Source organism: Octopus bimaculoides, unplaced genomic scaffold (assembly GCF_046866305.1).
Source record: "Octopus bimaculoides isolate indiv1 unplaced genomic scaffold, ASM4686630v1 contig161, whole genome shotgun sequence".
Classification (NCBI taxonomy): domain Eukaryota; kingdom Metazoa; phylum Mollusca; class Cephalopoda; order Octopoda; family Octopodidae; genus Octopus; species Octopus bimaculoides.
In genome coordinates, this window is record NW_028315411.1 from 41,049 (window position 1) to 49,667 (window position 8,619).

An 8,619-nucleotide genomic window follows, 5' to 3' on the forward strand; every position below is an offset into this window, starting at 1 on the left:
TACCCTAACCCTAACCTTAAACACATGTATTCATTTGCACACGCGCGCCCACACGCACTTTTTGTAGGATCGACCAGTCACGACTAGCTAGCGCGGACGCACGACTGCGCGCCTGCCTGTTCGGGACCACGCTGCTTTGCAGCCACTTAATAACCTCTCTATGGTCGCTTGGCTTGCTAGAAATAACAGCCAATATATAGAAAGGAAACCAAAACCAAGTCCAAAGTCTCTATCTGATCTGATATAAACGAAATTGTTACAAACACACATATGGACGCACATACTTACATATAAGCACGAACACATAAGTGCGTGCACACATATGAGCGTGCACACATACGAGCTTGCACACACTCACATGCTCATACCGAACAATTTCAAAACAACGCCGAATCATACGTTCAAAATAAATGGAAGTTGAGAGACAGGTTACTGAAGAGATTGCAAGAGTGCAATGAAATAATTTAACAAAAAACTATATAAATTAATAAAGGACTGAACCAGTGCGAGTGTTTATTACCGGCATAATGCCTCTCCCAAGGTTTGATTCTAACTATTTACCATACATTCTTCTTATTTATTCATCTTTATCGGTTGGCTCGACATATATATACACACACACATATATGAACACATGTATATAACATGTATCAACAACCAATAATCCGTTCAGGGATGCTAGCATCCTAAACTGTTATATATATATATGTAGTGAAACTATCTCTTCCACTGTTGAATAAAGAAACGCGGACCTAGTAGAAAGCAACGCATTCACTCACACACAGACATACAGTTTAATGCTCCAATACATCTTACTGTTATTCATCTTTATCGGTTGGTTCAACATATATATATATATATATATACACACACATATATGAACACATGTATATAACATAACCTCTCTATGGTCGCTTGGCTTGCTAGAAATAACAGCCAATATATATATAACAGAAAGGAAACCAAAGTGCAGATGACAAGGACCCTTTACGAAAATTTCAGGCATTTTTTCCTGTAGTAGAAAGAACACGCACACACACACACACACACACAAAGGTAAATCTGGCTGAACTGTTGGAGCATCAGAAAAAATATCATTGCTGTATTTAATTCCAGCACTGTTGAAGATCTCGACATTGCAGATGATATAGAGCTACTTTCACAAACAGGGCCAAATGCAAAATAAAGCATCAAAATTAGAAGCAATAGCTGCCAAACTAGGATCGAAAGTCAACCCCGACAAATCAAAGATTATGTGGTGCTTTAATGAAGAAAACATTGAACGTATTAAACTAGAAACTGGTGAGCTAGAGGATGTAGCCAAGTTTATGTATTTAGGTATTAAGATAAGGTTCTCAGGCGGCACCGACGAAGATATTAAGACGAGAATAAGTAAGGCAAGGACAGCTTTCCACCTGTTTAAAAAAGGATGCAGCGCAAGTGTAATTTTAATAAAGAACAAAATAAGAATTTTTGACACTAAACGTAGAAGCGGTTTTATTATTGTATGGGGCTGAGACATGGCAAACAACAGTTAAGTCAAATAAGCAAATACAATCATTCATCAACAAGTGTTTGCGTAGTAAACTTAAAATCAGATGGCCCCGAACACGTAAGCAATATGGATCTATGGCAAAGAACGAATCAAGTTTCGATTCGGGAGCAAATATTTAGTAAAAATTGGAAGTTGATTGGTAGCACAATTAGAAAGGACAGACCAGATGTAGCGAAAAGTGCTTTACAGTGGAATCCGGATGGATATAGAAAGAGGGGTAGGCCTAAGAACTGGTGTCGTATATATATATATATTTATTTATTTATTTACCTTCACACGTATGATGCGGTATGTGAACATAAATAAATATATATATATATAAATATATATTTATATATATATATGGCCGTTTTTGAAATACACGGAGCGGGACTACTAAAGCAGCGTAACCATTTACAATACATTCTTCTTATTTATGGCTTGTGCTTAGAACGATTTTGGCTGTTATTTCTAGCAAGCCAAGCGACCATAGAGAGGTTATTAAGTGGCTGCAAAGCAGCGTGGTCCCGAACGCGCACTCGCGCAGTCGAGCGTCCGCGCTAGCTAGTCGTGAGTGGTCGATCCTAAACTTGATCCTATCCCTAACCCTAACCCTACCCCTTACCGTATCCCTAACCCTATCCCTAACCCTAACCCTATCCCTAACCCTTACCCTAACCCTATCCCTAACCTTAAACACATGTATTCATTTGCACACGCGCGCCCACACGCACATTTTGTAGGATCGACCAGTCACGACTAGCTAGCGCGGACGCACGACTGCGCGCCTGCGCGTTCGGGACCACGCTGCTTTGCAGCCACTTAATAACCTCTCTATGGTCGCTTGGCTTGCTAGAAATAACAGCCAATATATAGAAAGGAAACCAAAACCAAGTCCAAAGTCTCTATCTGATCTGATATAAACGAAATTGTTACAAACACACATATGGACGCACATACTTACATATAAGCACGAACACATAAGTGCGTGCACACATATGAGCGTGCACACATACGAGCTTGCACACACTCACATGCTCATACCGAACAATTTCAAAACAACGCCGAATCATACGTTCAAAATAAATGGAAGTTGAGAGACAGGTTACTGAAGAGATTGCAAGAGTGCAATGAAATAATTTAACAAAAAACTATATAAATTAATAAAGGACTGAACCAGTGCGAGTGTTTATTACCGGCATAATGCCTCTCCCAAGGTTTGATTCTAACTATTTACCATACATTCTTCTTATTTATTCATCTTTATCGGTTGGCTCGACATATATATACACACACACATATATGAACACATGTATATAACATGTATGAACAACCAATAATCCGTTCAGGGATGCTAGCATCCTAAACTGTTATATATATATATGTAGTGAAACTATCTCTTCCACTGTTGAATAAAGAAACGCGGACCTAGTAGAAAGCAACGCATTCACTCACACACAGACATACAGTTTAATGCTCCAATACATCTTACTGTTATTCATCTTTATCGGTTGGTTCAACATATATATATATATATATATATATATACACACACATATATGAACACATGTATATAACATAACCTCTCTATGGTCGCTTGGCTTGCTAGAAATAACAGCCAATATATATATAACAGAAAGGAAACCAAAGTGCAGATGACAAGGACCCTTTACGAAAATTTCAGGCATTTTTTCCTGTAGTAGAAAGAACACACACAAAGGTAAATCTGGCTGAACTGTTGGAGCATCAGAAAAAATATCATTGCTGTATTTAATTCCAGCACTGTTGAAGATCTCGACTTTGCAGATGATATAGAGCTACTTTCACAAACAGGGCCAAATGCAAAATAAAGCATCAAAATTAGAAGCAATAGCTGCCAAACTATTTATTCATCTTTATCGGTTGGTTCGACATATATATATATATAGATGTCCTCCTGGGGCTAAAAGCAACAGTAACATCCACCCCTAGGGGTCAGCCACACTTAAGTGGCAATATACTACACTATATATATATATATATATATATATATATATGTATATATATATATATATATATATATATATATATATATATATATATATATATATAAAGATAATTCAAAATAGTGTTCATGATCACTATATACTTAATATCCTTAAATTTTACACCCTACCCAGAGCCCCTGAATTTAATATTGACATTATTTCATGATTTTTGTGGAAGATAATTACATCTCATTTTATTTTATTAACATACCTCTTATTGTGTAAACATTAGTTAAAGTTCTGTTGTTGTCTGTACCACTATACTGTTACCCTATTCAGACTAAAAGTAAAAAACCTATTTGACCCATATACCTAGGGCTATAATTCCTCAACATTAATTCCTCAACATTTTGATAGTAATAAAATGACCTGATACTACTATGACCAGTGAAACCTCTAGATTCTAATACTTTTATAGCCTTGTCCATGCATACTGCTTACACCTTCCCTCTCTTTAGAAGTAATTGTCCCTTTGCTATCACCACTAGATAAGAAACAATAGAATTCTGAGACAGTTAAAACTTTTGTCTAGAATCAATTACTAGCCTGATAGACCCTGCTATGTCAAGATGGACTTATATATTCTTCCTCACTTTTGGATTTTATGTATGCTCTCTCCCACTTGGATTTAATATGTTGCCACATTTATAATGTCTTTTTTCTGCATTTTTCGTGCAGCTGAAGATTGCTCTTCATATTGCATTTAAGGTAATGCTCACATTACTTAAATAAATTGAAGTAGCATGAAACGTGCGTACTGCAATCACTTTTGAAATCCGTGTTGCTTATTGTTTGATTTTAATCACCCATCCTTTTGGGATGTGATATTCGGGTGCCTTCGCATAAGTACCATATTCAAGCCTTGAATCTATCTATATATATATATATATATATGTATATATATATATATATATATATATATATATATATATATATATATATATATATATATATATATATACACATATATGAACACATGTATATAACATGTATCAACAACCAATAATCCGTTCAGGGATGCTAGCATCCTAAACTGTTATATATATATATATAGTGAAACTATCTCTTCCACTGTTGAATAAAGAAACGCGGACCTAGTAGAAAGCAACGCATTCACTCACACACAGACATACAGTTTAATGCTCCAATACATCTTACTGTTATTCATCTTTAACGGTTGGTTCAACATATATATATATACACACACATATATGAACACATGTATATAGATGCTTGCGTAGTATACATAAAATTAGATGGCCCGAACACGTAAGCAATATAGAGCTATGGCAAAGAACGAATCAAGTTTCGATTCGGGAGCTAATATTTGAGAAAAAGTGCAAGTTGATTGATTGGTAGCACAATTAGAAAGGACAGACCAGATGTAGCGAAAAGTGCTTTACAGTGGAATCCGTATGGATATAGAAAGAGGGGTAGGCCTAAGAACTGGTAACATAGATCAACACAAAAGGAACTAGAGAAAGGGGGACATTCATGGCAGATAATAAGTACAGAAGAGAAAAATTATCCGACATGGAATTCAATTATAAGTGGCCTATACTCCGTGTTGGAGGGTTAAAGGCAAGAAGAAGGTAACATCTACCATTAAACTGTAATGGGAAAGAAAATCTTCCCCCAATATCGGATAAGGCAAATCTGCTACCATGAAAATCCACTTATATTCTCTCCTGAAATGCAAATCGAGAGTTAAAGTGATTTCTCCAAATGTTTGGAGGATGTCAGACTAATTAAACCGCTTGTAGAGTCAAATAAGCAGGCTTGGGTTTCTCTTTCAAAAGGCCAAATAGAACAAGTTGCTCTTGTATTCACTAAGACTTTTTATGAAGTTGTCCACAGATTTCGTCGGGTCTAATCTGTGATTGAAAAGTTTCTCGACCTTTTATTATTGTTCAGAAAATCAAACGATCATGGCTTAATACAGCGATCAGATAAAATAAAATACCACCACTCAGAGGTGGTGCTAAGTTACCTAACATCATGTTATACTTTTGTGCCTCTGTTTGCTCAAAACTTGCTTCTAATTGATCAAACCAGATAAGGGTATCTCCCGTCCAAACAGGAGGCCAAACTGTCATAGAATCTTGCATACATCCTCCATCAAAATAAAACACTTCAAACCCTTTAATATTTTCTAGCTATGAAATATCATTTTAATTTGCTAGAAGAAAGTGCAGTTCTTATAATTTCTTCAACCTTTATTATCAAATATTTTTGTCCAGTATATATTTGGGGGTTTTCATTTCCGGGTCAAGATGTAAACATTAACCCAAATTTCTTTATAATCGTCATGTATGCCGTTTGAATGGTATTTGTATAAAATTTCATTGAAAACAAACCGCCATTTGCCTCAAAATTACGAAGGAAAAGCTCGGATCTTGTGAATTTTCCCAAGTACTCTCCACACCCTCTTGGAAAAGATTCCCCCCCCCCCACAAATTTCTTAATAGTCGTAATGCTTGCCGTTTGAATGGTATTTCTATGAAATTTCATTGAAAAAAATAAACCATTTTCCTAAAAGTTATGAGGGAAAAGCTCGGATCTTTTGAATTTTCCGAAGTCCTCTCCCGTTGCTTTGCGCCTATTTGTTTCATATTCGTTTCCTACACATTGTTTTACACCCATACCAGTATATTTTGGGGATTTTCATTTCCGGGTGAAGCTGTAAACATTAACCGAAATTTGACGATCGAGGATCGAATCCACGCCGTGCCTGCAAGATCCGCATGCACACACACACACATATACACACACACACATATATATATATATATATATATATATATATATATATATATATATATATATATATATATACAGAAATCTTTTAAAACAATGCACTTTTGAAGGTGCTAAACTGCATCAGTCCCCCTTTCTTTACAAACTGCATCAGTCCCCTTTCTTTACAAACTGCATCAGTCCCCCTTTCTTTACAAACTGCATCAGCCCCTCTTTCTTTACAAACTGCATCAGTCCCCTTTCTTTACAAACTGCATCAGTCCCCCCCCCCTCTTTCCACATATTTTAAGATGACATTTGGCAGAAATACGTTTTATAGATTGTGGTTTACATTAAGATTGAAACGTCAAAGAACTTTGAAAACAATAATAAACCAAGTGGTAACGATGTCTGGACAAAACAAAAACCATGTTAGTGTTTGTGTGAAACAAGTCAAAGCGTATTAAAACAATATCGTTTACTTACCTACTAAAATCACTGGATGTAGAGATCCAAGGATGTATAAGACCTCAGTTGCAAGACAGTTTTGTCCTTCAGCGATCAATTTTTTGGCGCCCAAATTTTAAGCGGGTAACTTGTACCCTTCGATTTCGTGTGGAGAGATTGATTGATTTGATTGTTTTTTGTTGATTTTTTTTTTGCAAAATTGACAATTTTTCTGGTGTAATTAATGATCGTCTGCCCGAACAAGCATAATTGTTGGTAATCCCAATGGTTAAAATTACTGCCCCTGTACGAATTCGGAAAACCGTATTTCGTGCAAAATTTCTTTGACGAAAATTTAGAATTCGTATATATATATATATACTCTTTTACTTGTTTCAGTCATTTTGACTGCGGCCGTGCTGGAGCACCGCCTTTAGTCGAGCAAATCGACCCCGGGACTTACTTTTTGTAAGCCTAGTACTTGTTCTATCGATCTCTCGATAGCCGAACTGCTAAGTGACGGGGACATAAGCACACCACCATCGGTTGTCAAGCAATGCTAGGGGGACAAACACAGGCACACACACATATATATATATATATATATATATATATATATATATATATATATATATATATATATACATATATACGACGGGCTTCTTTCAGTTTCCGTCTGCCAAATCCACTCACAAGGCTTTTGTCGGCCCGAGGCTATAGTAGAAGACACTTGCCCAAGATGCCACGCAGTGGGACTGAACCTGGAACCATGAGGTTGGTAAGCAAGCTACTTATCACACAAACCAATGGGATTATCAACAATTATGCTTGTTTGAGCAGACGACCATTACGCCATATTGCCGGCTTTTTTGACTTGCTACAATATGTATATATATATAGTTGGAATTTACAAAAAAAATAATAAATAAAAGACGAAGACAGGTGTATAAACAACAAACAGATGTATTAGTCTAACGCTCGAGAAAATGAGAAAGTCTCTTACCTTTTGGGACTATGCTCTTCGACAGAAAGGAACACAAATGAACAGCGAATAAAAAATGCTCTAGTGGCTAGCGGTTGATCGTGGTGGCTGGCTGGACATCATTATCATCTTCTAACGTCTGTTTTTCCAAGCAGGCATGGGTTGGACGGTTTGACAGGAGCTGGCCAGCTGAAGACCTGCCTCGGTTCCAAGCGTTTGTCTTGGCATGGTTTCTATGACTGGATGTCCATCCTAGGGCCAACCACTTTACAGAGGGTACTGAGTGCTTTTACACAGCACCAGCAAGGATGCTTTTTATGGGGTACCGGCAACCATGAGCCCTTAAGATTAGGACAGGGATGCAGGAGACATACCTGTATGCAAGGGTGTCCACGTATTTACTTAGCTTGTTGTCTTCTCAGGCACAGCAAACCACCAGAATTTGCGTCCCCTTGTTGTCCCTTACGTGAGGCCTAATATATATATATATATATATATATATCCTTTTACTCTTTCATTTGTTTCAGTCATTTGACTGCGGCCATGCTGGAGCACCACCTTGAATGTTTTTTTTTGTTTCAGTCACACAAATCAACACCAGGACTTTTTTTTAAAGCCTCGTACTTATTCCGTCTGTCTTTTTGTGCTAAACGACTAAGCTATGGGGGAAGTAAACACAACAACAGCAGGTTTTCAAGCAGTGATGGAGAGACAAACACACACACACACACACACACACACACATATATATATATATATATTTTTATATATAATGTTGACCACTAAAGTGGACATTTAATGTGCTAGAAATGGACCACATGCATCTACTAAGACCTGAACAATTTAGGTCTTAGTAGACACATGTGGTCCATTTCTAGCACATTAAATGTCCA